Raw genomic sequence first — 7,653 nt, forward strand, 5'->3', positions numbered from 1 at the left:
CTTTGGGTCCAATGAGTGAATGACATCTGTCCCAACGATGAGCCGACACATGTTCCCTCCAGCCAATGATGATTTTACACGTGGAAAATCCCCATTGGTCGGGGCTGTTAACGGGTTATCGGATCCAAAACCGGACTCGATAGCTTAATGGCGTTCCGTTACGGTGGATGTCATGTGTCGATCACCCTTGACGAAAACATTTCTGTGACGCGCGATTTATCGTCATGAAACTGAACACTTCCATAATGATAATTTTGGTAATGTCATGGAACACTTCTACGACAGCACTGGTATAACTATCTTGATTCTGTCATAAAAATGTCATAGATGTACATGCATGACAGAAAATGTGACCTACTGTGACAAACACGTATCATCACGGAAGTATTTTTTTGTACTGTAGTGGGCTAGTGATCAGCGTCCGTCCAAACCTCCCTCGTGCTGCAGTATAGAGAGAAACAAAATTGTTAGAGGAAAGAGTGGTAGAAAGAAACAAATTAGAGGTGAGCTACAAAAATTGAAGTACGGACACTACTAAACTAACTACTCCAACGTCAAGAAAAAAATTGGAGTAGTTAGTACCAACTACTAAACTAATGTACTGGATGTTGGAACTTATAAATTGTATATTGGCGAACTTTTACACTTGACGAGAGTAATCAACATGAACTTTTCTCTCTCGAAGTTACAACATGTATTCCTAGACGATAATATCTGAACATCAGGGAAACAAATGTTTGAACGTCTGAGACAGTAGTGTGTGAACTTGTCGATGAAAACATAAAGCATGCTAAAATATTTCAGGAAACATGCTAAAATTGGGCCTGTTTAGTGATCAAAAAGATATTTAGAGATTACTGTTCGAAATCTCAAGCGAGCAACGATTGAACATACGTATAGATACAAGGATGAGATGACGAAAGCTGAACTTTAGGAGATGTCGAAGAAGAACAGCCAACGACGGTGGTCAAATAATTTTGAAGATGGACTGTTGCTGTATGTTTGCATCTATAACGAGACTTGGAATGTTTTTTTCCTGTAAACCTATAACGAGACACAAGTCACTGGTCAGATGTATGTACTGTATGTATCGATTTCACTCGATGTAACACAACTCCAAATGTTTGAACTAATGATGATGAGCAGTCGAGCTACGCTTGCTGGCCATTGTGATGAGGTATGTTAGTATGTGTTTTTTTTCAAGCAGACAAAAATGATGAAACTAAACACACTTTGTTTTCTTTTTGCTTTTGATAAGATGAACTAAAAAACTTTCAAAGATGAACTGAAAGGTTTTGAACCTCCAGGAAGCCTCTTGGGAAACTTGACAGCCATAGACTGCTGGTCGCGATGAACTCGACCACCCTGATGCCATGGGGTTGGACTGAGGATGGCACACATGCACCCTTGATGACGGCAGAGACCGTGGGAGACTACAACTACCAGCACTACAAAAGCACATATCGACTCTGTAGGCAGAGACTACAACACACACACCCATTCCTCAATTGCAAATTTGCAATAAATATTTACATACTACATCAGGGTGATATCTCTGTACTTACAAACTTTATGGAAGGTGAACTCATGATTTTTCTTTCTGAACTTTGTTTCTTTTTTCTCTGGACTGATACAAACTTCCACCACGTACTGGTGTGATTTTATTTTCAAACAACACAAGAGAAGAGCTTTATTTACATCATCGATACATGTCCAACCATTTCATTTCTAGAAAGCAAGCAAACATCTTTGTCCTATTTATATAACCCAACCCTTTTTCTATAAGTGAAGCACATAATAGAGCAAAAACTAGAAGTTGGATCGTGAATAGTATTAGAAGTTTAGTGCCCACATAAGAAGAAATAGCAAATACGAGTATGGAGCAGCAGCAATACAGATATGTAAAAGTTCTAGAATTTGATAAAAAAAATGAAGTAGCTTGATCTGGTTAGTACTACCATAACTAGATACATGTAAAAGTTAACTGACACCAAGTTCAAAAGAAATTCAGAAAATGAAACCGAATTGATGGGCTTACTTCATGCATTAAATTCTACACCATAGCGTCTTGTCTGGATGTACACGACGGAGCTGGCGGGCTGCACATCGAGCCACACTGCGCAAAGAAGTAGTGTCGAATGATTCAGTCTCGGCGGGCTGGGAGCATGCCATTGCTGCATTCAAAAAATTTCACCATTGGTTTCTGAACAATAAGTACAAGAATCACCAAAAGTTGGACTGAAGCTCTAGGAATTTTAGCTCCAAGAACAAATGCGTTTAAGTTCAGAGATGAAACATAGTTAAACGTTCTTCAGTGTCATGAGTTAGTACATGTGGAAGATCATTTCATTTTCTATCTCTCTCTATCTCACTCACATCACCCTGCAACAGCAGCAGCGCACCAATGAGTACGCACAACCAGTAGCTAAGCAAGAAGCAGGCCTTCAGGCTACAACAAACATTAGAGAAAAAATGTGAATCAGCCGTAGCTACCAACTATCGTTCGGTGCGTGCACCACCAACAGTACTATGAACAAAGCACTAGTGATAATAATAAGGCAGTCAAGCATCTAATTTTGGCACACCCAATCATAGTTGAACCGAGATGGTCAACTAGTTGTACTGAGATAGTGAACTATTTATTGCAAAAAGAAAGTCTAAATCATGGCTGAAATTTAGTCTAAATCATAAGGCTGATGGGATGATAAGGTAACATAAATAGTACAGTAAGCTCAGAAAAAAGGGTTCAGAACTAAAGTCACTCGATACTTGCATAATAGGGAATGAAAGGTACATAAACGATGCGAGATCGATCAGAGAGGGAGAGTCAGTGAGGCACAAGACAGCAGGATCCAGGGTAGAGCATGGGGTGGCCTATACCTAGCTCCTTAAGCGACCAACGGCGGAGCTAGCAGTTGGACTGCCGACAGGGAGGTCCTCGACCTCGCGGCTCCTCTTACTATACTTACATGTTGAAAAGAAATATCTGAACAGCTGTGGGGACCATAATTCAGAAGAGCAGCAACTTAACAGGGATTACACTAGCTTTGACATTCTGACAATAGTGAGTGCTCAAATGCAAGTAATGTACAGTAACTGAAAAGGCATCATTTTTCTGACATTCGGTGCTCAAACTATGTGGACCTAAGTACTTATTGGCAGGGAAGAAATGTACAAGTTGCATATATTTCTGCCTAGTAAATTATGATGACAAGCTTACCAAGTCAAAACAATTTTCTTGAGAATAATCTGCTCAGGATCCAAACTTTTTCAGTGAACATACAAGCTCCCGTCTCTATTCTCCAAAACAATCAGAGGGACGGATGAAAAGGAAACCTGTAACAAATAATTTTCATTTCCATAAGCAAAAACAATCAGGCAGAGACACCGACTTTCAACAAGAAATGTGTAATAGGTGTTTTTCTCCAAACACCTGCACACCAAAATTACTGCAGTTTCAACATGTACACTCAGACATGCAGATTCTAGACTTAGAAGTGCCATTGGAAGTTTCAGAAGCTTCATCCAGAGTAGTACATGTATGTAAAGAACTCCGACAAACTGGATGAGCTAGGAACACAATATTTGTCTGTCAGGCATAAGTACAAACACCCACGGGCAGAAATGCTATTAATTTTTTTGCTCCCCTCCATTAATATTTGTACACAAAGACTTGTAGTCCTGTCAGGAGCATCGATACTCTTTGAATCTTTTTTTGTTCTCTGAATTTTCATGTGGTTTCTTATATGAACCTTTTGAAAATCTGAATTCCTTGTGATGATATCTGCGAACCTTCTTAGACGATGATATTGAACTTGCATATGTACTTGAAGGAACTTTTACTAAACAACACAATCATCTACTTGTATTCATCATTTACTTCTATGACTAGTTGGAACAACAACATACCAATTGAGTGGCAGGAGTTACGGTGGTCCATTACACACAAAATTTGAAGTTCTTTTTCTCCCAAGAGGGTTGGGGCATGTCTTTGTTTTGAACTAGCAGTGGTCTTGGTTTTGAATTTATCTGGTATCAGTACATTGTTTCAGTGAACTCGATCTTCATTAGTACTAGAATCACTGGACAAGAAGTTCAGATTTGTAGCAGCACATGCACCAAACTTACAGATTTTTTTCTTCAACCTTTTTAGGTGATTTCATCAGTACTAGTATGATTGGAAAAATATTTCAGATTTGTAGGAGCACACACACACGGAACTTACATAATTTTATGGAAATACACGAGTTCTGATTTATCAGTGCATAGTTTTATGGAAATGCACGAGTTAACTTCTTCTAGGCACTATCTGGGCATGGTGAAGACTAGCTGATGTAAGCATAGGGAGAGAACACTTAGTATTGAACTTTTTTCCAATTATGTATTGAACTTATATTTTTTTTGTCAATGGACTGTTGTAGCATAGGTACTAGAGCTACCAGAATCTTTTTATATATCATGATAAAAAGCAAAGAAACATGCATCATCCCCACCAGACCATTCTCTCATCATCCTCAGAACATACGTACTAGAGAAAATTTAACTGACAATAGAGGAAAGGAGAAGCTTGCATGCTAATTCGGTCAGCTAGGCCACATGGCATTGGAATCATGCATTTTTACAGTATTGGCTGGAGCAGAATAAACACATAAATAAACTAATAATCTTCTTTGCTAACCATTTGCATGATAATTGTCTCACACAGGCAATGTAATTTACCTGTAGGTGAAACTGCTGTTTGTATTGCTGCTAATTGTTTCAAACGTCGAGACCTGCCATGGGCAGTGCAACCTCAGTCACAATTAGCACACGCTTGATGGTTGCAGGGTAGGGAATGACAAGCTACACAAATCATGCAAGATCAATCAGAGAGGGGGATGTACTAGACAGCAGCATCCATGGAAGCGCACGGAGGTGTCCTGCACTCACCTCCTTGATTGACCGGCGGCCGAGCAAGCAGTTGGACTGTCGAACTAGACGTCCTCGACCCCGCGGCTCCCCCTGCAGGCTCCATTGTTTGCCGCTAAAGCCCAAGCCATGGCCTTGGAGCGGGGCGCATCCACGACGTCGACATTGAATGGCTTGAGGTGGCGGCGATGAACTTCCTATACGCGCGGCGACGTTGCCCCATCGGGAAGGAGGCAGAGTGGTGGCAGGGAAGCATCACCGACTGCCAGAGCGCGGCGCACGAGATCTGCCAGCAGGATCAAGGAGGAGTGCGGGGATGGCGTGGATCTGCATGATTTAGGTAGGTGGCCGACGCTGGAGATACTATCTTGTTAAATGGAGCAAGATATGTAGATCCAAAGATAAAGGGGGTTTAGGTATTAAAGATCTTAGAAAGTACTCCCTCCGTTTCTAAATACTTGTCTTTCTAGGCATTTTAATAAGTGACTACATACGGAGCAAAATGAGTGAATCTACACTCTAAAATATGTCTACATACATCCGTATGTAGTAGTCATTTGAAATGTCTAGAAAGACAAGTATTTAGGAACGGATGGAGTAAAATATTAGTCTCATGGTCAAATGATGGTGGAAATTAGAGACGCAAAATGGGCTATGGCAGGATATAGTTCGGGCCAGATATTTTCGCAACACCTCTATTGCTGAAGTTTCCCCCAAATTCTCTGACTCGCCCTGTTGGAAAGCTTTGCTCAAGATTAAAAATATACATATGATGGGCAGAAAGATTGAGACTGGGGCTGGAAACTTGATCAGGTTGTGGAAAGATCCGATAAATGGGCTGACCCCATTTCAAGATCAGTATCCGCGCTTGTTTGAAATCTGCAACTACCCAACAAGCACCCTGGACCGAAAAGATAGGCTTGACGACGCCTCTATGTTCAGACGTAGGCTTACCCCTGAATTATCCAAACAATGGGAAGATATGCGTGCTGTGGTCAATAAAATCCTCCTTATTGAGAGGGATGATCGTATTTTCTCAGGACTCAATCAGAATGGTAAGTTCACCACTAAGTCAGCATATAAAATGCTGGAGAAACCCCTGAGTGGATGCCATTATAGATGGATTTGGAAAGCCAAGATCCCTCTTAAAATCAAGATCTTTCTGTGGCAAATGTCGCAAGACGCAGTCCTTACTAGACAAGTGATGAGCAAAAGAAAATGGATAGGGAATCCCTGTTGCTCTTTCTGCAAACAGGTGGAAACGGTGAAGCACTTGTTCTTTACTTGTCCCGTGGCCAGAATTGTTTGGCGATCCATTGGAGTGGCTCTTGGCACCGATAGATGCTCGTCGAATTACTGGCAATACTTTGTGTGGTGCCACAAATTCCTTCCTGGGAAGCAAAAGTTTCATACGGTGGGACTGGCGGCCGTATGTTGGGCCATTTGGTTGGCACGCAATCGAGCTACTTTAAAAAAACAAATTAAGACTCCTTTTGAGATTGTGTTTTCTCTATGTTCCTTTCTATTATATTGGACAGGGCTTCAACAAGGAAAGGACGCTAAGGATCTTCGCGCTGGAGCTGAGATGATCAGGACTGGGACGATGCAGTTGATGAAGATGTGTGGTGCTGTCAAGAAACCAATCCAAGGTGCCTGATGCTCTCTGGAGGTGTGCGGGATGAGGAGATGACGGGCGTGCGATCCCAATACTGTTTCCCCCTTCGAGTTTCGTGCGACTGTGTGTTTTGATACTTTGATCTGATCTTTTGAGAATGTAATAGGCTAGGTGTTATGCTGTGCTACCCAGGTTTTCGCCCCATGATACTCGTGTCGACAGCGAGCGAGTATGGTGGGTTTCCTGGTAGTGCTAGAACTCGCTATGCCTCTTTCCCCCCTCCTGTTTTTCTAGCTTGAACTGGTTGTATTTCCGTTCTTTGCAATGGAAAGGGGTAAAAGCCCAGTTCTAAAAAAAGGTGGCCGACGTTGGGGAAGGAGGGGGTGGCACGTGGTGGAGGGAGGCGACCAGCGCCGGGGAAGGAGGAGGGAGGCGGTCAACATCAGGGAAGAAGGTCGGGCGACGGCGAGCTCGGGGAGGAGGCCGGGCGGCGGCGAGCTCGGGGAGGAGGCGGGGCGGCGGCGAGCTCGGGGAGGAAGATGGGCGGCGGCACGCTGGGGAGGAGGCTGGGCGGCCGCGAGCTCGGGGAGAAGGCTGGGTGGCGGCATGCTGGGGAGGAGATGGGGTGGCTGCGAGCTCGGGGAGTGGGATCTGGTGGTCGAGGGGTGAGTGTTCGAGACGATAGGTTGGTTTTTTCTTTTTCTTGTTTGTTCTCGGGCCGAAAAGTTATTCGACGGGTGATCGCCCCCTTATAGAGCATGATTCTGTTACCAGTAACAGAATAGCTCAGTCATATATATATATTGCGAAGATAAACCTTGAAGGTAAATTAATGTTGAAGACAATTCAAATGCAAAGACTATGCAATTATGACGCCACGTGAAACACTTCAAAAAGATTTTGGTGGTGGCGTTACCCACCGTATAGGAAGTATTAGACCCAGACACAGCGCACAATTATCGTGGCGCTCCGAAGTCAAATTCTGCGTTAATGTATTCACACTTAGAGTGTATGTCTTCATTGATTGAAGCTATACAATACTTTGTGTGTTGTACATCTAAGTCATCAACATGCATAAGCGTTAGGATGTGTGTCCAATTACAAGATATTTGAGGATTCTAAGATATTTA

At 42.6% G+C, this 7,653-nt stretch overlaps 1 long non-coding RNA gene across 6 annotated transcripts; it reads right to left on the reverse strand.

The window, feature by feature from the left end:
• Positions 1 to 270: 270 nt before the first annotated feature.
• LOC125543638 lies at positions 271 to 5,291 on the reverse strand. 6 transcript variants are annotated; one of them, XR_007298641.1, is made up of 7 exons: positions 4,930 to 5,291; positions 4,720 to 4,842; positions 3,221 to 3,336; positions 2,377 to 2,449; positions 2,039 to 2,174; positions 895 to 1,044; positions 271 to 441 (listed from the first exon to the last, which is right to left on the reverse strand). It is a non-coding gene; the product is annotated as an uncharacterized LOC125543638 (long non-coding RNA). The 6 variants fall into 6 exon arrangements; XR_007298642.1 differs by having other exon boundaries at positions 2,377 to 2,994; XR_007298637.1 differs by lacking the exon at positions 2,377 to 2,449.
• Between the last annotated feature and the right edge of the window lie 2,362 nt (positions 5,292 to 7,653).

This window comes from Triticum urartu, chromosome 3 (assembly GCF_003073215.2).
Source record: "Triticum urartu cultivar G1812 chromosome 3, Tu2.1, whole genome shotgun sequence".
In the NCBI taxonomy this organism is placed as follows: Eukaryota; Viridiplantae; Streptophyta; class Magnoliopsida; order Poales; family Poaceae; genus Triticum; species Triticum urartu.